Source organism: Rana temporaria, chromosome 4 (genome assembly GCF_905171775.1).
Source record: "Rana temporaria chromosome 4, aRanTem1.1, whole genome shotgun sequence".
Lineage (NCBI taxonomy): Eukaryota > Metazoa > Chordata > Amphibia > Anura > Ranidae > Rana > Rana temporaria.
Window position 1 is genome coordinate 2,952,132 of NC_053492.1, and position 23,084 is coordinate 2,975,215.

The 23,084-nt window shown below is 44.6% G+C and overlaps 1 protein-coding gene and 1 long non-coding RNA gene across 2 annotated transcripts in view; both read left to right on the plus strand.

Moving 5' to 3' along the window:
- Window positions 1–23,084, plus strand: part of LOC120935225 (zinc finger protein 850-like) — a gene marked incomplete at its 3' end in the record, with an annotated part of 160,877 nt that overhangs the window by 6,178 nt on the left and 131,615 nt on the right. The window lies entirely within an intron of this gene.
- Window positions 691–20,848, plus strand: LOC120935827. The gene is made up of 2 exons (XR_005748522.1): window positions 691–4,123; window positions 19,916–20,848. It is a non-coding gene; the product is annotated as an uncharacterized LOC120935827 (long non-coding RNA).

The following is a 23,084-nucleotide window of genomic DNA, read 5'->3' on the forward strand; positions in this document are numbered from 1 at the left end:
TATTACAAGGGATGTTTACATTCCTTGTAATAGGAATAAAAGTGATAATTTTTTTTTTTTTTTCCAGTGTAAAAAATAATAAAATAAATAAAAAAAAATAAGAAAAAAAAAATAATTTTTTAAAGCGCCCCGTCCCGACGAGCTCGTGTGCAGAAGCGAACGCATACGTGAGTAGCGCCCGCATATGAAAACGGTGTTCAAACGACACAAGTGAGGTATCGCCGCGATCGTTAGAGCGAGAGCAATAATTATAGCCCTAGGCCTACTCTGTAACTCAAAAAATGCAACCTATAGAATTTTTTAAACGTCGCCTATCGAGATTTTTAAGGGTAAAAGTTTGACGCCATGCCACGAGCGGGCGCAATTTGTAAGCGTGACATGTTGGGTACCATTTTACTCGGCGTAACATTATCTTTCACAATATATAAAAAAATTGGGCCAAATTTATTGCGGTCTTATTTTTTAATTCAAAAAAGTGTTTTTTTTCCAAAAAAAGTGCGCTTGTAGGACCGCTGCGCAAATATGGTGTGACAAAAAGTATTGCAATGATCGCCATTTTATTCTCTAGGGTATTAGAAAAAAAATATATATAATGTTTGTGGGTTTTAAGTAATTTTCTAGCAAAAAAATATGTTTTAGTCTTGTAAACGCCAAATCTGAAAAACACCCAAAGTAGAGAAGTGGTTAAAATACAGTGCTAATTTTTCATGGCTGAATGAACGTTTCCCATATTCATCCCATGCATGTTCTACAAGTAGACCTCTTAGTTTTTTTCATCAGACATGTCTTCATACTAATACCTGAGGATATACTCATACACTTGTGAGCATAGTGGTCATTGAAGGATATAAAGGATACATTTCAGTGAAAAATACATTAATTGTAATTTTAGATCTCACAGATACAATATTATACCCAATTGTTTTGGTAAAATATAAAATATGAGGTTGTGCTGAGTAAATAGATACCCAACACGTCCTTCCTTATAATTGTATGTGTCATTGAAATGATGAAAAACATTGGTACTCAAAAACATCCCGTAGATGACACTTTAACCCCTCCACTGCCATGGATGTCATACTGATCTACAGAACTAATGTCCCCCCTGCAGCATCGACCCCCCCCCCCACCCCCACATCGGAGAAATGTTTTCCTTAAAAGGTTGTTTCATGGTGTCAAAGTATTACTTCATCAGGGCAGGTGTAAGAAGACGATATAAAAATAGTGATTGATGTAAAAGTCCAGTATATCGTATTATAAAGATCTGAGTCAGGTACAATTCATGGACATGACTGAGATTTATAACATTTAGGATTTGTATTGTGTTAGAAAAGGTGAAACGATCTATGGAGAGGGTGATCAATACATGGAGAAATGGACTTTGTAGGCACTGGTTGAAAAAGTAAAAAATATTTTTAATAAATGAGAAAAAACATACAGTTTCAAGACAAGATGCTAGTGCATCAATAAATACATCATATTAAAAAATGTTGTAAGAATATGAAACCAGGTAGAAAGACACCAGGTAGTGATTGCTGTTGTTGTTGTCACTGATAAGGACTAGTTTGCAGATTTGTTGACTTCTTTTTGATGCCACATGTTATGAGACTGCCTTCATATGTTAAAGATACACTTGATCTCTTAAAAAAACTAGATGGGCTTACCATTCCACCACATGCTATATTTGTCACCATAGATGTGGAAGCTTTATATTCAAGCATGTCACACAACACAGGTATAAAAATGGTAAAATCCTTTCTAATGGAACAAGACCATAGACAATGGAAATTCCAAATGCTTATCATTACAATTTTGTCATTTATCCTTAAACACAATTATTTTTCATTTCATGGCTCCCACTACCTCCAGGTACAAGGTGTTGCCATGGGCACTTGCATACGCCAATTTATACCTGGGGGGGTGGGAGCGTGAGTTTTGGGCTAATGAAGAATACCAACAATATCTGTGCCAGACACTATGCTGGTACAGATATATTGACGACATATTTGTCATCTGGACAGGGACCCCATCATCTTTAAATGATTTTCTACTCAAACTTAACACTAACAATTTTAATGTAAAATTTACATATAACTGGCAACCTAATTCAATACCCTTTTTGGATGTCTTGGTTTTCCGAGATTGTAATGATAACATCAGCACAAAATTGTACTGGAAAAACACGGCAGGCAACACATTGTTGCATGCCGATAGTGCGCACCCCCTATTGGTACATAGCATCCCCTATGCGCAATATATTCGTCTGCACAGGAACTGCACCTATGATGCAGATTTTAAAAACCAGGCCAGGGAACTTCGTAATAGACTTTTACTATGTGGTTACAGTAAAAGTCTTCTAAGAAAAGCATACAATAAAGCTTATCAGAGAAATAGAACATCTTTACTGTACTCACAATCCAAAGTTACCGATCATTTACAAACAACTAAATTTATCACGAAATACACTGCACAGCATGGACTACTTCGAAACTGTTTGGAGGGACACTGGTACCTCCTAAGTGAGGATTTTACCCTAGGCAAATATGTAAGAGATAGACCAGAAATTGTATTCCGTAGGTGCCCTTCTATAGGAAACAAACTTACCGCAAGTGAATACAAACCCAAACAGGATAAAACTGGGTTTGTTCAAGGTCTAACTAGATGTGGACAATGCACGTATTGTCCATGGGTACAACCTGGTACAAAATTTGAGCTACCAAATGGCGAACTTTAGGCCTTGTGCACCACAAAGGGAGTAGTGTATCTCATGCTTTGCCGATGTGGAGCTTTCTACGTCGGCAAAACTATAAGAGAATTCAAAAACGCATATATGACCATATTTACTATTCACAATCCGGTAAAATGATTACACCGGTGAGTAGACATTTGGGCCTGTACCATAAATTTGACGTATCCTTGGTCAAGTTTATCATTCTTGAGGTTATTCCTGAAGATTTAAGAGGTGGTAATTGGGATAAGCGTATCCTCCAGAGGGAAACCTTGTGGATCGAGCGTTTGGGAGCAACATGCCCCCCAGGTATAAATGAGGTACTGTCATATAAACCATTTTTATAAACAGGTTAGTTTATCTATATATGTGTTCTATAGGAGTCTGTGTGTATACACACATGCATGTGTGGATCCTCTCGTGATCATGTAACATGGAACCCCGTATTGAGAGTTCCTCTAGTAAATCTATAAATTTGATACTAGTCACCACACTATGCTAGTGGTCAGTTTGTATTGTTAGTGTTTGCAAAGATTTGAAGGTCACCATAATTCAACACAATGCTCATTATCCCTCTCAGATAAGCTCTGAATTACCTTCTTCTGTTTAATTTTTGGTGGTTTAAAAAATATATATAAACATAAAAAATATATATATTAAAATTAATATCTAAATTTTACAGTACAATAAGGATGTCTCTGTATTGGATTGGACAACGTTATTCGCCAATAATAGAAGAAATTTATTTTAAACTCTGAGATGAATCGTTTTTGATAACTATATATCTCAAAATTAACAGTGTAGTAAATATGTGAATTTGCACTATACTGCTGTATGTACAAATTTTGTTATATTCCATTGTATTTTATTATTAATTAAATTGCTTTTCTTTTCATGTGATCCCGCTATGGCGAGGTTCTGATTTGCACATATAAAAGTTTATTCTTGTAGATGCTGCTGCAGCTGTACTCCTCCGGGGGGAGCACCGTCACTCCCACCATTTTCATCGCTATGGATAAGTTTTAGCTCTTGGTTTAGTATCGCATTCAAGTGGCCACCCAAGCCATTGTGTGGATGATCCCTCCCCTATCCTCCCTGTGTGGAGTCAGGTGGCGGCCCTCCGCCAATAGCAAACGGACTGTATTCCATCTCATTTCTTCGTCCACCTCGCTCTCCAGCGCCCTGTGACTTCCTACAAGTCCCAGGAGCGCTAGGGCCAACCGGCGCATGCGCGATGGACCTGTTCGGCCGGCTCGCGTGACATCAGACGCCAGTCTGACATGCCGCGAGCGGGGTATAAATACAAGCCAGGCGGGTGTGCACTCTCCAGGTCGATGCGGAGAGTGCCACACCGCATACAGTGGCTAGGCGTCCCCCTCTATGCACCTCAAATAGGTAAGCAAACTTTTAACAATAGGTCATTCAGACCTCAATATGGTTCCCTTTTTTTGGGGGGGGGGTTTCCTGGCATTTTATTGGGGGCTAATCTGATGTCCCTCTCCTATGGCTATTCATTAGGTCTTTTGGAACTTCAAGGCTACAGCACAGATTCTTCTGTTAGTCCATGTTTATACAGCGACTAACTTGCATAGTAATCTTGATCAGGTAACATTTATAGTCCTGACATTTTTTCTTTCTGTACTACATTGTTATATAAATCTGCTATACCAATTTAATCTTTCTGCCTAACATGTAATTTAAGCATCTTATCAGCTGCAGCTGTTACCCTCCATACATATATTTATTTATGGTTCAATAGTCTGTCATTTAGGTAAATTTAGAGCCTTATTAACATATGACTTCACTATATCCTTATGTTTTCTTGTGCTCAGTAACCTATTCCCCCAATAATTCTCCATTAACACCAACTTATCTGTGATAAGTATCTTTCTAAATAGTGGTTGGTTTTCAATGCTAAATCACCATACTCTCATCATACACTTTGAATTTTTCAATAGTAATTCTAAACATTGTAGTTGCAATTAGGGTACCCCCTCCCCTCAATTTATTATTTTGTGGTTATCAATCCAAACTATATATGCTTTTTCTAGTTACCTGTTATACCCCCTTGCATGTGAAGTGAACCATCAAGGCACCACGTGATCTCTGGCCTTGTTATTAGTCCATCTTCACTGACCCGGCTGGGTCTAGTAGGGTGGTGGCTATCCCACCTGTGAGGAGTGCAGCATTGTCGCAGCATCTTATCCAAAACACCATTGAATTGGTGAGTATATTTCAAGTAAATCTATATGCTATACAGTAGGTGTTTGTGATATTGTGCTTTTAGCACGACAGCGTCGCGCTGATACTCGGCGACAGGGTGCCGAGATCTCGCCGACATCTCACACTCACTGGAATAGTGACAGCACATCCCAGCAAGCGCGTCATAGAAGCGACGGGAGATCCGACTTGGATTCCCGCCAATTCTACACGTGTGCGGCGTTTGTTATGAATCCTGAGGGGGAAGTCCCCGCCGGATTTTAAATAAAAATCCGGCATGGGTCCCCCCCTCAGGAGCATACCGGGCCCTTAGGTCTGTTATGGGTTGTAAGGAGAGCCCCCCTACGCCGAAAAAAACGGCGTAGGGGGCCCCCTACAATCCATACCAGACCCGTATCCAAAGCACGCTACCCGGCCAGCCAGGAAGGGAGTGGGGACGAGCGAGCGCCCCCCCCCCTCCTGAGCCGTACCAGGCTGCATGCCCTCAACATGGGGGGGTTGGGTGCTCTGGGGCAGGGGGGCGCACTGCGGCCCCCCCCCCACCTCAGAGCACCCTGTCCCCATGTTGATGAGGACAGGGCCCCTTCCCGACAACCCTGGCCGTTGGTTGTCGGGGTATGCGGGCGGGAGGCTTATCGGAATCTGGGAGCCCCCTTTAATAAGGGGGCCCCCAGATACCGGCCCCCCACCCTAAGTGAATGAGTATGGGGTACATCGTACCCCTACCCATTCACCTGCAAGAAAAGTGGTAAAAACACAAATAAACCACACAGTGTATTAAAATATTTTATTTTTCTGCTCCGGAGGCCGCCCCCTGTCTTCTTTATTAGCTCTTTTACCAGGGGGGGCTTCTTCTTTGACGTCTTCGGGTGGGTGGGGGCCGCCGTCTGGTTCTCTTCCACCGCCGGGGGGGGGTGGCTTTTAAAAAAGCCCCCACCCCCCCGGCGGGTTTCCTCCGGCGTCTTCGGCGGGGCTCTTCTTCTTCCGCTATCCCGACGGGTCTTCTCAACTCTCCGGGGTTCTCCTTCTGTCTTCGCCGCTCTCCGTTGTTGACTCGGCGCACCCCGGTTCTTCGTCTCGCTGTCCGGTGTCTTCTTCCGTGATGTACGTCTTCTCCTTCCGTGCTGTGATGAGTTCTTCTTCCGTGCTGTGACGTCATGTTCTTCACTTCTCTCCTTCTCCCGATGTTGCCACGCCGGTCCTCCTCGCTGAAATGACGGATGCGCGCCTTGCATCGGACCTATATAGGCCTCACAGTCCCATCATGCTCTGTACCTACCCATGTGATACCTACCACGTGGGTAGGTATCACATGGGTAGGTACAGAGCATGATGGGACTGTGAGGCCTATATAGGTCCGATGCAAGGCGCGCATCCGTCATTTCAGCGAGGAGGACCGGCGTGGCAACATCGGGAGAAGGAGAGAAGTGAAGAACATGACGTCACAGCACGGAAGAAGAACTCATCACAGCACGGAAGGAGAAGACGTACATCACGGAAGAAGACACCGGACAGCGAGACGAAGAACCGGGGTGCGCCGAGTCAACAACGGAGAGCGGCGAAGACAGAAGGAGAACCCCGGAGAGTTGAGAAGACCCGTCGGGATAGCGGAAGAAGAAGAGCCCCGCCGAAGACGCCGGAGGAAACCCGCCGGGGGGGTGGGGGCTTTTTTAAAAGCCACCCCCCCCGGCGGTGGAAGAGAACCAGACGGCGGCCCCCACCCACCCGAAGACGTCAAAGAAGAAGCCCCCCCTGGTAAAAGAGCTAATAAAGAAGACAGGGGGCGGCCTCCGGAGCAGAAAAATAAAATATTTTAATACACTGTGTGGTTTATTTGTGTTTTTACCACTTTTCTTGCAGGTGAATGGGTAGGGGTACGATGTACCCCATACTCATTCACTTAGGGTGGGGGGCCGGTATCTGGGGGCCCCCTTATTAAAGGGGGCTCCCAGATTCCGATAAGCCTCCCGCCCGCATACCCCGACAACCAACGGCCAGGGTTGTCGGGAAGGGGCCCTGTCCTCATCAACATGGGGACAGGGTGCTCTGAGGTGGGGGGGGGCCGCAGTGCGCCCCCCTGCCCCAGAGCACCCAACCCCCCCATGTTGAGGGCATGCAGCCTGGTACGGCTCAGGAGGGGGGGGCGCTCGCTCGTCCCCACTCCCTTCCTGGCTGGCCGGGTAGCGTGCTTTGGATACGGGTCTGGTATGGATTGTAGGGGGACCCCCTACGCCGGTTTTTTCGGCGTAGGGGGGCTCTCCTTACAACCCATAACAGACCTAAGGGCCCGGTATGCTCCTGAGGGGGGGACCCATGCCGGATTTTTATTTAAAATCCGGCGGGGACTTCCCCTTCAGGATTCATAACAAACGCCGCACACGTGTAGAATTGGCGGGAATCCAAGTCGGATCTCCCGTCGCTTCTATGACGGCTCTGTATCCATCGCGGCAAGCCAGCTCGGCGCTGGCTCCCGCGATGGGGCTCGTAGGTGCTCAATCTCGCTGAGAAAGAGAGCGAGATTGACACAAAATCGGGTTCACCTACTGTATCAGTCTCCCGGAAGGGAAAGTTTCTGTTTAGCATTTGGTTTTCAATATTATTTCAGTTTATTATTTGATATTTTCTACATTATAGTTCCAAAGCTCCCGAAGAAGCGGCCACGTCCCGCGAAACTAGTAGAGCAATCCTTGGAACTCTCTGAATGTATGTCAAGATTTGAAGAGTGTGGACCCAGGCTGGACTAGTCCTTATCAGTGACAACAACAACAGCAATCACTACCTGGTGTCTTTCTACCTGGTTTCATATTCTTACAACATTTTTTAATATGATGTATTTATTGAACAAAAAAAGTGTAAGATGATGAAACTCTCTAAAGAGTGTCAACAAATTAAAACAGCGCTATCAAATAACTGTGCATATTTGACTATATAAAATACATTACTACAACCCATATGTAATGATATACAGTGATAATAAACAAAATATATCCAGTTTAAGAAATAAACACTAAACTGTGACTGTAATAATGAACACCCGTGATTGACTTAAACGTGAAGTGAACGCACTAAAAGTGCAAGAGACAGTCTTTAAAATAATTTAGAACGTGGCCAAACAAAGCAAAGTTCATGTGTATAAGGATCCTGCGATCTTCAAATATTTCCAAAAACTTCCACCACACCCGACAGTGCTCAGTGACTCCTCCCCCATCAAATGGACACTCACCGGATAGGTTTGCCTCACACTCTCGTGTTTTGGCACAAAAAACCTTATCAGATGTAGTTGTTCCCGTCAGTATAGATGTAATCCAAATATGACATCCAATCAGTTCCACATATATGTCAGAGAGAGACAAAAGAAGTGCAAATAGTGTGATACCATCAAAGGTTTAATAGCACACCAAAATAAAACTTCAAACAGTGCACTCACAAACAAAATCTTGTAAAACAGCAGAATATCACATCAAGAAACTCCTTCAAACGTCAAAATGGTGAGTAGCGGTCACGGCGGACCCCCGATCAGCGAGAAAAAGTGAAACCAATTCTCCTACTCACGGTGCCATGGACTTCTGTCAGATGCAGCTGCACATCCACTTAAATAAAAAACTTCACACACACTCTGCATCCAAAAACGCAGCATTCACTGGTAAAATTACACTGTATGGCAATACCCCAGTGAATGCTGCGTTTTTGGATGCAGAGTGTGTGTGAAGTTTTTTATTTAAGTGGATGTGCAGCTGCATCTGACAGAAGTCCATGGCACCGTGAGTAGGAGAATTGGTTTCACTTTTTCTCGCTGTTCGGGGGTCCGCCGTGACCGCTACTCACCATTTTGACGTTTGAAGGAGTTTCTTGATGTGATATTCTGCTGTTTTACAAGATTTTGTTTGTGAGTGCACTGTTTGAAGTTTTATTTTGGTGTGCTATTAAACCTTTGATGGTATCACACTATTTGCACTTCTTTTGTCTCTCTCTGACATATATGTGGAACTGATTGGATGTCATATTTGGATTACATCTATACTGACGGGAACAACTACATCTGATAAGGTTTTTTGTGCCAAAACACGAGAGTGTGAGGCAAACCTATCCGGTGAGTGTCCATTTGATGGGGGAGGAGTCACTGAGCACTGTCGGGTGTGGTGGAAGTTTTTGGAAATATTTGAAGATCGCAGGATCCTTATACACATGAACTTTGCTTTGTTTGGCCACGTTCTAAATTATTTTAAAGACTGTCTCTTGCACTTTTAGTGCGTTCACTTCATGTTTAAGTCAATCACGGGTGTTCATTATTACAGTCACAGTTTAGTGTTTATTTCTTAAACTGGATATATTTTGTTTATTATCACTGTATATCATTACATATGGGTTGTAGTAATGTATTTTATATAGTCAAATATGCACAGTTATTTGATAGCGCTGTTTTAATTTGTTGACACTCTTTAGAGAGTTTCATCATCTTACACTTTTTTTGTTCACTTATTATCTTCTAAACAGCAGCTAGGCATTATCCACTCCTCCACAGGCGCAACGGTGGGCGGCTTTGTTAGGGCGCATTCTATAGATCACCCATTGTTATTATGATGTATTTATTGATGCACTAGCATCTTGTCTTGAAACTGTATGTTTTTTCTCATTTATTAAAAATATTTTTTACTTTTTTAACCAGTGCCTACAAAGTCCATTTTTCTTTTTCCACATATCCCCTATACAAATTATTCAGGATGTGGCACTGTAATTATTAAGGATGTTGATTGCCATCCAAGGGCAAAGCAATCATTCTCTAGCAATACATGGAGAAATCAATCTATTCTATCATATAAGGGAATCAATAGATCAATAAATGACATCAACCAATCAATAAGATCCATTTCATGTGATAGATTTATAATTCTGGGTACTGGTTATGTTGGAGGATCAAACCGTGATTGCTGGTTATTGGAAACCTTCCTATTGATCTGATGATTAGTGGTATGGATTCCTGATTGATTATTGATGGGAATAAAAATGGAGATTTAATGGATTATTGATATAAAAATCTCTTCATATTGCATGGAATAAATATGTGTAAAATAGTTTTGGATTGGATGTAATAAATCTCTATAAAAAGACTTTGTGGTGTTTGTTAGATCTTTTCTATTCCTCTCTAGGTCTGAATTTTAGGAAGAAGAAACAATTCCTCCAATTTCTATTGGATAATCAGAACGGGAGGGGTTTGAGGTAGTTTTGTACATAGAGGAGGTAATATAGAGAATCCGGCTAGTAATTGATGAGTGGAGATTTCATCTGGGGTGTGCTCTGCTGGGGCCTGGAGTGTTCTGATTGGACCACCAGTACACGTGTCATTATAATCTGGGATGGGTGCACCATCAGTGGAAAGATTCTGGAAAGATGATCTCCAGCTTTGCACATGGGTGATGTCCCAGGGTGTGTACAATGTAGAGGGTGGACTGATGAAAGGCAGTTAGAGTTCCACCATAGATATCAATGCATTGATAGACTATAGTTCCCCTATACTAATAATGCATTATAAGGCTTGTTAGAGTTCCCCCTTAGTGATTAATGCTTGTATGAAAATGTATCCTTGAGCTTCTAGGAGATGCCAGGAACCTTGGAAATATTATTATGTTATTATGTCCTAGTCAAAGAGCATAACATTAGATAAGCTGCAGTAGGAACCAAGATCAGTCAGGCACCCGGAACACAGACTGTTATATAATTGTGACGAATATTACTTGTATAACCTAATAACTTAGATATGATTGACTGGGACAAGGGCGTTCCCATCTTGTATGATTTGATTATGAACAAATAGAAAATAAAGTGTGTGTGGACATACCATGTGTGCGGCGGTCGTCTTGCAGGTATTTAAAGATCTTTGTAAAGATTTTATTTGCAAAGAATATTCACTTACTCTGTCAGCGATTGATCGCACTCATATTTTAATTTAATAATTTTTTTCTTATTTTATGCCCAGGGGACGCTAGGTTGGCCTTCCCTGTGGTAGATGTAAGGGTTGTGTGGATTCGAGATATTTCCCGCTAGGTTGGCCAGAATAAAGATAAAAGATATTGTCCCGCTTGGATGGCCGGACTTAGTTTAAGATAGATATTGTCCCGCTTGGATGGCCGGACTAGAGTAGGGTGTGAGAGCGCTATTGTTGTCTCCCACAATAAAGGACGGATGTATGGAAACTCTAAAGCCCCATACACACTATCAGTTTTCCTGCAGGTTTTTGTCTTCGGGTTTACCAAAACTATCTAATATGAGGTCAAACCTCACGAGTTTCAATTCGTATGCAATCAGGCAGGCCCTTGCACTACATGGTTTTGGTAAACCTGAAGAGAAAAACCTGCAGGAAAACTGATAGTGTGTATGGGGCTTAAGAGGTTATATAATCGCAATTTCTTTCTTGATTGGCCATTGTTTATATGTTCTTAAAGGTTGTTATATGATTGAAAGTATATACATGTATATATGACATCTAAATGTGATTACTGCTTAACTGGTTTATTGTTTATATGTTTTTATATCCCCCTAGGTCCTAGGTGGCTATTAAGGGAAACTTAAATGTAAAGGTGTATACACAGAATACATATCTCAGTTTGCTTTTGCTTATTTTTCTATCGCATAGAGGGATAAGTATAATCTTGTATAGAAGTATAAGTATAATCTTGTATAGAGGTATAAGAATATTGTTGGTGCCTGGTAAGTGCCAGAGTGTGAGTGGACCGTTAGTTTGCTCTTACAGGAATCAGACATATTTTAGAGTATAAGAACATTATTAATGTCTCATAGATGTTCTGAAGATGTTCTGAATGTGTTGTGGGTGTACTGTTTTGTTATTGAATGAATGAATGAATGAAAACTTATATGGCGCAACACATGCGAACTTAATCGCCTTATTACGGAAGTCACACATATTTAATATCAAGTGTGCAGGGTGGGTATCATTCAAGGATCGGTATTTCGTGGGGATATTCCTGGAGTAGTGAGTATAGACACTGACACGGGATCATTGAGGGGGGCAGAAAGGGGGGTCTGTCTTACAAGTTACACCCCCTACTGCATCTTAGGCCCCGTTCACACGACCGAACATGTCCGCTGAAACTGGTCTGCGGGCTCTTTTCAGCGGACAAGTTCGGTCGTGTGTAGGGCCTAGCGTACCATTTTCCAGCGGACATTTGTCCAGCAGACCGTTTCCCAGCGGACAAAAATTTCTTACCATGCTAAGAAACATGTCAGCTGGAAACCTGTCCGTCGGACATGTTCGGTCGTCTGTACAGACTTACCGTACATGTCCGAGCGGCCGCCATCCCTCGCATGCGTCGAATCACTTCAAAGCATGCGTGGAAGCATTGAACTTCCAGGGCCGCGCACGTCGCCGCGTCATCGTCGCGGTGACGGCGCGGCCTCGTCACTGCGTATCGTGTACGCGCGGATTTCTGTATGATGGTGTGTATAGCCATCATACAGAAATCTCCGGGCGGACATGTCCCCTGAAAACGGTCCGGCGGACCGTTTTCATCGGACATGTTTGCCCGTGTGTACGAGCCCTTAAAGGTACATGCATCAGCTAGAAGTAGAAGACATACATTTTTAGTAAATCGTCTGTTAAAAGATGATTTAAGGTTCAACCTGGTCAGGGACAAGTCTACCCTAGAAGGGGCTAATCTGCGACCATCTGTATAACTTTGTTGGTCATAGACTGTGTCACGCATATATATATATATATATATATATATATATATATATATATATACACATATATATGGTGCTTTGGAAGCACATAGTAAAGACCCTGGGTTTTAAAAGTTTTAAGAAAGTTTTAATTAAGTGATTAAAGATATTATAAGTAGAAATATAGGATTGGTAGAGGTTATTTGTTTAAGGAAGTAAAAACCTTCCTCCCCGCAGCCATAGCCTGCAGATAGAAAACTGGGCACGGTTTAAAAATGTATGGACTCATGAAGAGGGTCTGAGACCGATCCGTTTTTATGTAGGATCTGTGATTTTTTGTTAGACCTCAACAATTTAACTGTTCTAAGAAGTAGTGGTAAAAAAAAAATAACTCTGGGTGAGTGTTTGTTTGTATGGGGTTGTATGGGGTTGTCTAGAAGCCAAGGGTGATATTTATTTGAAGTGAATGAAGTGATTATGATTTGTCATTATATGAAGATACAGGAAAGTCTTGTACCACTATGAGCCAATGTGTTCTATAAGTCAATGTGAAAACTTACAAATGCTGACAGTGAGGGTCAATGGACACCCCAGACCAAAAAGATAAGTGAACCCCGCTTTTAACCTAAGAGTGGCCGCAATGGCAAACGGTTATTGTCATTGAATTTTGTTATCAGTGGCTAATAAGTAATCAGTGTCTGGAGTCCATTGGCTAATACAAAAATAAAGCATTAGAAAAATGTTGAGTGTGAGTGAAGAGGAGCTCCTCCACAGAAGCTCCCCACCCTCGGGGTTCTCTGTGAGGAAATCACCCCTCCTTTCATACTTGCAAAGGAAAAGAGGAGTTTTGGGAATGAGAAATATTCTGTGTGACCCGGTTGGTTTGGCATGCCGGAATATTAGGAGAACCTTGTGCACTTTTAATTTGTATTGTTTATATTGCTAGGTAAACATTGTATATATACCGTATTTATCGGCGTATACCGCGCACTTTTTTGCCCTGAAAATCAGGGCAAAATCGTGGGTGCGCGATATACGCCGATACCCGTTTTCCCGGGCCGAGTTTGAACACTGCGCCGGCATATACCGAGCGCAGTACACTCGTGTATAGTCGGGCAGGCTCGGCTCCTCTTGCGCTCACGTCCTGGACGTACAGGACGTGAGCGCGAGAGTGGTCGAGCGGGACAGCGGGGATCGAGCGGGGAGGACGCCGAAGCCGCAGACGGATGCCGGACCCGACGAGGCCACCGATGGACGCCGCGCAAGACACCAAAACTGTAAGTACTAAAATGTTTTTTTTACAGGAATGTCGGGTCCACTTTAGGGGTGCGCGCTATACGCCGGAGCGCGCAATACCCCGATAAATACGGTATGTAGTGTCCTGTTTTTTGGAAAGAGATGGGTTGGAAATGGCAGAGCACTGATTTGAACATGCTAGGGTCAGAGCAGATGGGAGAAGAAGGATGCGAAGTTCAAAATTGCCCTAGTGCAAGCCACAGGAATGGCCCACCACCCACCCCCACACAAACACCCCCCCATTATAAAAATAGTTGGCAGGATGCCAAATAGGTATATGTCCTAACAGGAAGTTTATTTTGAAAAAAAAATGATTCTTGCACATTCACAGCCACATATTAGGGTATCTCCGTGCAAAATATTGCCATTTGGCATTTTGCAAAAAAAAAACCCACAAAGGTTTTTGCAAACATCGCATCTTAAAGGAACATAACACTTTAAACGCTTATTAACCACTTAAGGACCGCCGCATGTACATATACATTGGCAGAATGGCACGGACAGGCACATCCATGTACCTGTACGTGCCTGCCTTGACGTGGGTCGGGGGCCCGATCGGGACCCCCCCCCGGTACATGCAGCGGTTCCCGTGGCTGTAGGAGCGATCCGGGATGAGGGGGCGGCTGTTCGTTTCTGGCCCCCCCTCGCGATCGCTCCCAGCCAATCCCCTTCCTCCGGTGGACTTCCTCTGCCTGTGTAATGTAAACACAGGCAGGAGGAAGTGATGTCATCTCTCTGGCGGTCTTTTCGTCCGACTCAGAGGAGAGAAGACATCTCACAGTAAGTTGCACCTAACAGCACACTAACACCAGTACACACAAGTACACAAACTCCCCAGTCACCCCCAGATCACCCTCCTATCACCCCCCCCCCCCAGCCCCCAGTCACAGTGTCACTGTTTGCAGTGATCATTTATTTACTGATCACTGCATTTAGTGTCATTTGTGACAGTAAAAAGTTGCAGGGCAGTTAGTGTTAGGCCCCATAGACACGAGAGGATTTATCCGCGAATACGGTCCAGCGGACCGTTTCCGCGGATAAATCCTCTCGAGGATTTCAGCGGATTTCCATGCGATGGAGTGTACTCACCATCGCATTGAAATCCGCGCCGAAATCCTCTGGCGATGACGTGTCGCGCCGTCGCCGCGATTATGATGCGGCGACGTGCGCAACGCTGTCATATAAGGAATTCCACGCATGCGTCGAATCATTACGACGCATGCGGGGGATCCCTTCGGACGGATGGATCCGGTGAGTTCATACAGACCAGCGGATCCATCCGATGGGATGGATTCCAGCGGAATGATTTGTTTAGCATGTCAGCAAATATTTGATCTGCTGGAATCCATCCCAGGGGAAAAATATCTGCGGAAACAGATCCGCTGGAGTGTACACACCATAGGATCTACCTGCTGAAACCCATTCGCTGGGATTTTTCAGCGGATGGATTCTATCGTGTGTATGGGGCCTTAGGCCCCTTTAGGTTCAGGGTAGCCCCCTACCCCCCCTAATAAAGGTTTAACCCCTTGATCACCGCCCTAGTTAAAGCGGAGGTTCACCGCTAAAATGCTGTTTTTACCATTAGAGTGATGCTCGTTGTGTATAGGGGAATCGGCTAGTTGTTTTAAAATCGAACCTGTACTTACCTTTTTAGAGAGTGATCTTCTCCGCCACTTCCGGGTATGGGCTGCGGGACTGGGCGTTCCTTCTTGATTGACAGGCTTCCGACAGGCTTCCGACGGTCGCATCCATCGCGTCATGATTTTCCGAAAGTAGCCGAACGTCGGTGCGCAGGCGCAGTATAGAGCCGCACCAACGTTCGGCTTCTTTCGGCTACTCGTGACGCGATGGATGCGACCGTCGGAAGCCTGTCGGAAGACTGTCAATCAAGAAGGAACGCCCAGTCCCGAAGACCCATACCCGGAAGTGGCGGAGAAGATCGCCCTCTACAACGGTAAGTACTGCTCGGGTTTTAAACTAGCCGATTCCCCTAGACACAACGAGCATCAATCTAAGGGAATCGAAGTTAAAAAAAACATTTATGGGAGAACTCCCGCTTTAACCCTTTCACCCCCTATTGCCAGTGTCACTAAGCGATCGGTTTTCTGATCGCTGCATTGGTGTCACTGTTGCCGCTTGGTAGCTAGTTATTTTTTGAGGTTCGCCGCCAGGTTTCTATAGCGTTAGGTACCCCCATAAATGTTCTAAATAAAGGTTTTAACCCCTGATTGCCCCTTTGACCAGTGATCACTGTATAAGTGTCACTGGTGACGCAGGTTAGCCAGTTAGTTATTTAGGTTCGCCGCCAGGTTTTTAGAAAGCGTCAGGTACCCCCATAAATTACCTAATAAAGGTTTTAACCCTCTGATTAGCCCCTAGTTAACCCTTTCACCAGTGATCACGTATAGGTGTTACGGGTGACGCTGGTTAGTTAGTTTGCTGTTTATAGCATCAGGGCACCCGCCGTATATAACCCAATAAAGGTTTACCCCCTGATCGCCCGGCGGGTGATATCAATTACATTTTAGCGTCAGTCAGGGTCTGTGCCGCCCCAGGCAGCGTTAGGTTGGTACCAGTAACGCTTACACCCACGCGCAAAGCATCCACCCCCCTTAGTGGTATAGTATCTGAACGGATTGATACCTGATCTGATCAGATCTATACTAGCGTACCCAGCAGTTTAGGGTACCCAAAAACGCATTGTTAGCGGAATCAGCCCAGATACCTGCTAGCACGTGCGTTTTGCCCCTCCGCCCAGCCCAGCCCAGCCCAGCCCAACCCACCCAAGTGCAGTATCGATCGATCACTGTCACTTCCAAAACACAACACACATAACTGCAGTGTTCGCAGAGACAGGCCTGATCCCTGCGATTGCTAACAGTTTTTTTTGGGAATAGTTTTCTTCATTTGCTAACAGTCAGGTGCTTTTTTTACCTGTGAATCATCACTAGTGTACCACTAAATTTAGAGCCCAAAATGGAAAAGCGTACGTACACTGATGAAGAGGCCTTCTTGTTCATGAGCATGACAGATAGTGAAGAGGAGGTCACGCACCTGTTAGATTCTGGCTCAGAATACGATCCTGTTTACAACAGCGGCTCCATGCCAGATAACACTCTGATGACGAAGTTGTGGTCCCTGCTAAGGCCAGGCATGCCCGACCCCGTTCTGATGTTGTTGAGCAGCAAGAACTGCAGAACCCTTGTATGGAGCAGAGAAGTACTAGCGCCGCTATTCCTTCTGGTGAACTGGCAAGCACCAGCGGCCTAGTACACCCTGGTCGTTCATCCAGCACTGCAGTATCATGTGGTGACGTGGCGAGTCCCATAAGTGCAGTTCAAGCTGGCGAGGTGGCAAGCACAAGTAGTGTCCCGCTGCCACCAAGAAGAAGACAGAGACAGGCCCGTCGTGCCCATAGTGCCCTTCCTGCAGAATTCGCCTATCCTGATTGGGTCCCCACCACTTCTGCAGAACCCATACTTCCCCCATTCACTGGTATTCAGGTGGATACAGCTGATTTTATGTCACTTGATTTTTATTCGCTAAAGATCTCTATAGATCTATTGTGGACCAGAGTAATTTATATGCTGGTACTTACATCGCCGCTAATCACCGTTCTGTCCTTGTCAGAGAGTGGAAACCACTTACGGTTTCCGAATTTAAGACCTTTCTGGGCCTTACCCTCAACATGGGCATACACCAATTTCCGAAGTTGGGGATGTATTGGTCCACAAGTCCACATCACCATATGCCCATATTCTCTGCTCACATGGCCAGGAAACGATACAAGGCGATCCTGCGGTTCTTGCATTTCAGTGACAATGCACTTTATCGTCCGCGTGGAGACCCTGAATTTGACCGGCTCTACAAAATTCGGCCCCTCATAAACCATTTCAACGAACGTTATACAGCCTTGTTTAATCCCCAGCAAGTTGTCTGCGTTGATGAGTCCCTGATTACATTTTCTGGCCGCTTGTCTTTCAAGCAGTACCTTCCCAGCAAGCGTGCCAGATACAGGGTCAAGCTCTATAAGCTTTGTGACAGGGCAACAGGCTACACATGGAGCTTTGGGGTTTATGAGCGCAAAGATAGTGAGGTAGAGCCGGAGGGATTCCCAGATTACATGGGGAGCGCTGGCAAGATCGTGTGGGACTTGGTGTCACCCTTATTCAGAAAGGGGTACCACTTATACGTGGACAATTATTACACCAGCGTGCCACTTTTTAGTCACTTGTTTGATCATCAGATTGGAGCATGTGGCACCGTGCGACCTAATCGCCGGGGCTTTCCCCAGCGGCTTGTAGATTCCCCTCTTAGGCTGGGGGCGAGAGCCTGCTGCAGGTGTAATAATTTGCTCACTGTGAAGTGGCGGGACAATAAGAATGTTTTCGTTCTTACCACCCTTCACGCAGACACGACAGTACAAATTCGTACGGCGGCTGGTCTTGTGGAGAAACCCCTCTGTGTCCAATATGGGAGGGGTGGACCTCAACGACCAGTTGATGGCGCTGTATCATATTGCCCGTAAGGCGAGACGCTGGTACAAAAAAGTGTCTCTATATTTATTTCAATTGACTTTACTGAATGCTTATGTCTTATACAAAGCTTCAGGATGGAATGGATCCTTCCTTGATTTCCAGGATGAGATCATCTTAGAACTCCTGTATCCAGGCGGTTCTGCACCTCACCATCCCCTACCAAATGCAGTAAGCTGAGGCATTTTTCTTATGTCCTCAGGAGTACCCCTACCCAACGAGCCCCCCAAAGAAGATGTCATGTCTGTAGCAAGCGCGGATCTAGGCGTGACACCCGTTATTTTTGTCCCCGCTGTCCTGACGATCCTATTCTTTGTATTGGTGAATGTTTTGAACGCTTCCACACACTAGTGAAGTATTAGCATAGGGTAAAACATTGCACAGGCTAGGCACACTTACACAGGGTCTCCCAAGATGCCATCGCATTTTGAGAGACCCAAACATGGAACCGAAAAGTTGAACAGTTACAGTTACAAAAAAAAGTGTTAAAAAAAAAAGTAAAAATAAACAAATAAAAAAATAGTTGTAGTTTTATTGTTCTCTCCCTCTCTATTCTCTCTCTATTGTTCTGCTCTTTTTTACTGTATTCTATTCTGCAAAGTTTTATTGTTATTATGTTTTTTCATGCTTGCTTTTCAGGTATGTAATTTACTTTACTGTTTTCAGGTACGCCATTCAGCTGTTGCGCGGACTTATTTATCTTGACAGCAACAGCGTTTGCTCCCACGATATATAAAGCCGTGACTCCAGTGCTGTAGGAGGTGATTTCACCACCACAGTTAAAAAAAGAGTATATATGCCAAAGCATGGGGGCATTAGGGGCGGAGGATCGATTTTGCTCCTAATGCCGCGTACATACGGTCGACATTCCTATGGAGGCTTTCCCGTGGAAAAGTCCGACCGTGTGTACGCGGCATAACTTTTTATGCCGCGTACATACGGTCGAAATTCCGACGGAGGCTTGCCCGTGGAAAAGTCCGACCGTCCAGATGAGCTTTCACTCATCTGCAAATATATTTCACCCACATGCCAAAGAAAGGGACAGAGCAAGAATACCTTTTGGTCATCGTGGATGTATTCTCACGATGGGTGGAAGCATTCAAAACCACAAGAGAAGACACAGACAGTAGTGCGCATACTCACGCAGGGAATCATCCCTAGGTGGGGATGTCCATTGCAAATAGGAAAGCCACGCAAGGAACTTTAAAAGATTGCCTAGTACACTTCCCCTCGATACTTTACCAAATCAGAAACACCCCTAGTTCAAGAAATGGACTTTCTCCTTATGAAATTTTAATGGATAGGCCAGTACAAAAGAGGAAATGGTTTATGGAAAATGAAGATCCCCAAGTGGATCCTAACCTTTACTCCCTACAGGAAGAGTATGTGAGAAATCTGGTAAGTACATTTAGCAAAAATTATGAAGCAGTGGCTGTCACCTTTCCTCCTCTTTCCACAGATCTGATCCACTGGGTCATACCGGAGACAAAGTCCTAATAAAACAACTTGCAGTGAGAAGACATATAGGACCCATTTACACCGGCCCACACAAAGTAGATAAAGTCTCCAGAACTGCTGTGCTTACTTCCCGGGGACCACAATGGATCCATGCATCCTGGAAAAAGAAGACCCACCTTTCACTTCCAACTCCAGAGGCACCGACAGAAGAGCAGAAAAGGAGGGATCAACAAGCCGCACAACTGGAGGACTCAGGCCAAGAAATGGAACAGGTCACAGTGCAACTACCTCGAACGTTGTCAAAAACTGGCCCCAATTTGCACCCCCGTTTCGGTCCCAGACGACTTACCAACTCCACATTGACCCAAGTTGCAAAATATTTTTCTTGTCACTAATTGTTACATGTTGTGTTCTCCTTATTGCAATCCCAGGAAAATGACTAACCCCCGTGTGAAAAGGGGTGAGAATGTCAGCATGGAAATGTTGACCATAGAGCAGAAATCGTATAATGAGTGATCGGCATAGGCTAGTGCCTACACGATCAAAGGAGGGATTGTAAGGCTTGCTAGAGTTCACCCATAATATCAATGCATTGTAAGGCTTGCTAGAGTTCCCCCATAATATCAATGCTTGTAGAGATGTATCCTTTAACCCACAACCGTTAGGATTAATTACACAGAAGCTAGAAACAGCCTTGCAAAATGTTATTGTGTACGTGCAATAGAACAAATACATCTTGCATAACAAGATAGGGCATGCAGTAGAACAAGTCTTAGCTGGTTACACGCTCAGGAATGTTGTATAATTGTGACGTACTGTATTACTTGTATAAGCGAATTACTTTACTATGATTGACTGAACCAAGGGTGTTCCTTTTCTTGTATGTTTTGAATAAGTGCAGTGCGCACAAGGAATAAAATTGTAGTTTTTGATTCACCATATCCCTGCGTGTGTCTTGACTAACTGATGCATCAGAGAGTCTCCATACATCCAGAAGTCCTGAAGCCCGGGTCCAGTTGAACCACCAACCTCACAGGTGGAATGACAACAATTGCTGGTGGCGTTGTCACCTGTCATAGCAGTCACACCTGGTTTCCCGGCCAATGCACCAGATAAATGTTACAGCAAAACGGCTCTTTGAGTTCTGGGAAACCAGGAATGGACTCCGGACATGGACTCCAGGAAAACAAACCTTTTATTTCACCAGAGAAATGACCCAGCACCGACTTCCTGCTTCTGTGATTCTGACCCAGCGCGTTCTTGCAGCCGGTCTATAATCTCTTGGTCAAATGTTCCCTTTGGCCCATAGCAGGGCCAATCTTTTTCACACAATACATCTAATCTTTTAGGACTGAGTTTCAGTTTGCAGCCTTTGCAGAAACCCTTCCTAAAATTTGCGGTCAAACACTGTAAGGGGACAAAACTAATGACTGGTTTCCACCCATTATGTAGCCTACAGACACAGAGGGTTGGGTAAGGTTTTGAGAATCCGGTGAGGAGTCTGAATTCTCGACACAAATAGGGTTACTAGACAACACTTTCCCCTATCAGCGACTGACGCGGTCTCCCGAGTGAGAAATACGCTTACACGGGGGGTCCACACTCACTTCGTTGCTGAGCAATGTCTCATACAGACACAATTCATACCAACCTCTACCACCCAATTGTTACTGACTGAGTTCTGCCCGAGAAGCACAACCTTCCAATGGGTTTTCCTCGAGAGATGATCAGGCTCTCCTTCCCTCAAATATCGTTGAGAGGCCCCACCTGACAGATATCCCAAATCAAAAAGCAGAGATCTCACCTGTACCTGACGTTGGAGCTCCAATTGTTTGGTTCCCAAGTCCGATTTGAGACAGGGTGGTCTTGGAGCAGACAATTGAAATGTAGCGTGGTCTCCCAGACAATTGGTCTGGCGGGTCGCCAGAGACAATGCGACAACTCAAGAGGCTGTCTCCAGCAGGCCAGTCACCGTGGGTCTGGTGGAATGCCACCTGCCACACCTGGTTTCCCGGCAAATGCACCAGAGAAATGTTGCAGCAAAATAGCTTTTTGAGTTCTGGAAAATCAGGAATGGACTTCGGACATGGACTCCAGGAAAACAAACCTTTTGTTTAACCAGCAAAATGACTTCGCACCGACTCCTGCCAGAATGCCAAGTGGGCTCTTATAGGTGCTTACAATGTATATACACTGCTCAAAAAAATGGAAGGAACACTTTGAAAACACATCAGATCTCAACAGGGAAAAATATCATGTTGGATATCTATGCTGGTATGGACTGGGTAATGTGTTGGGATCTATACTGGTATGGACTGGGTAATGTGTTTGGATCTATACTAGTATGGACTGGGTAATGTGTTAGGATCTATACTGGTATGGACTGGGTAATGTGTTAGGATCTATACTGGTATGCAGTGGCGGCTGGTGGCGGCTCTCCTCTACTCTCGTCTGTCAGATGCGAGTGAGGAAATGTCGATAAATGTCTCTTCCTGTTTACGCTGTGATCAGCCGTGATTGGAAACAGCTGATCACGTGGTAAAGAGCCCCTATCAGAAACTCTTTATCGAGATCGGTGTTGCGGTGTGTCAGACTGACACACAACAATAGCGATTGTCACGCTGCGTGCCCCCATAGGGCACGCAATCGAGGCTTATCCTGCTGGACATCATATGACGCCCAGTCAGGATAACTGAACCACTTCCCGGCCATCATTTTGCTATAGGCCGGGTAGGAAGTGGTTAAAAGCCTTCACAGGTCATCAGGTTAAAGGTAACTCTGAATAATGGGCCTAGAGTGCGGTGGTCAGGAGTATACTCTATACAGAGGTCAGGAGTATATCATATACAGTGGTCAGGAGTATATTATATACAGAGGTCAGGGTCTTCTACTGACATTAATTAGAGAGAAAAGTCTCTCCTGTACGGTTCTCTCCTTGACATATCGTAGAATGAAGCCGTATTGTTCTTTCAGTGTCATCATCCCGTGTACTGTCCATTTCCACACCAACACCAACATCTCCTCCACCATCCCGCTGTATTTGTTGTCTTACCATGTTTCCAATGATGGAGATCAAGAGACTGACCGGAGTCTTCTTCTCCATGTCACCAGACCACCTCTTCTCCTACTATTGGGGTGCTGGGTCTTTCTATGACTACTCAGGACCCCCA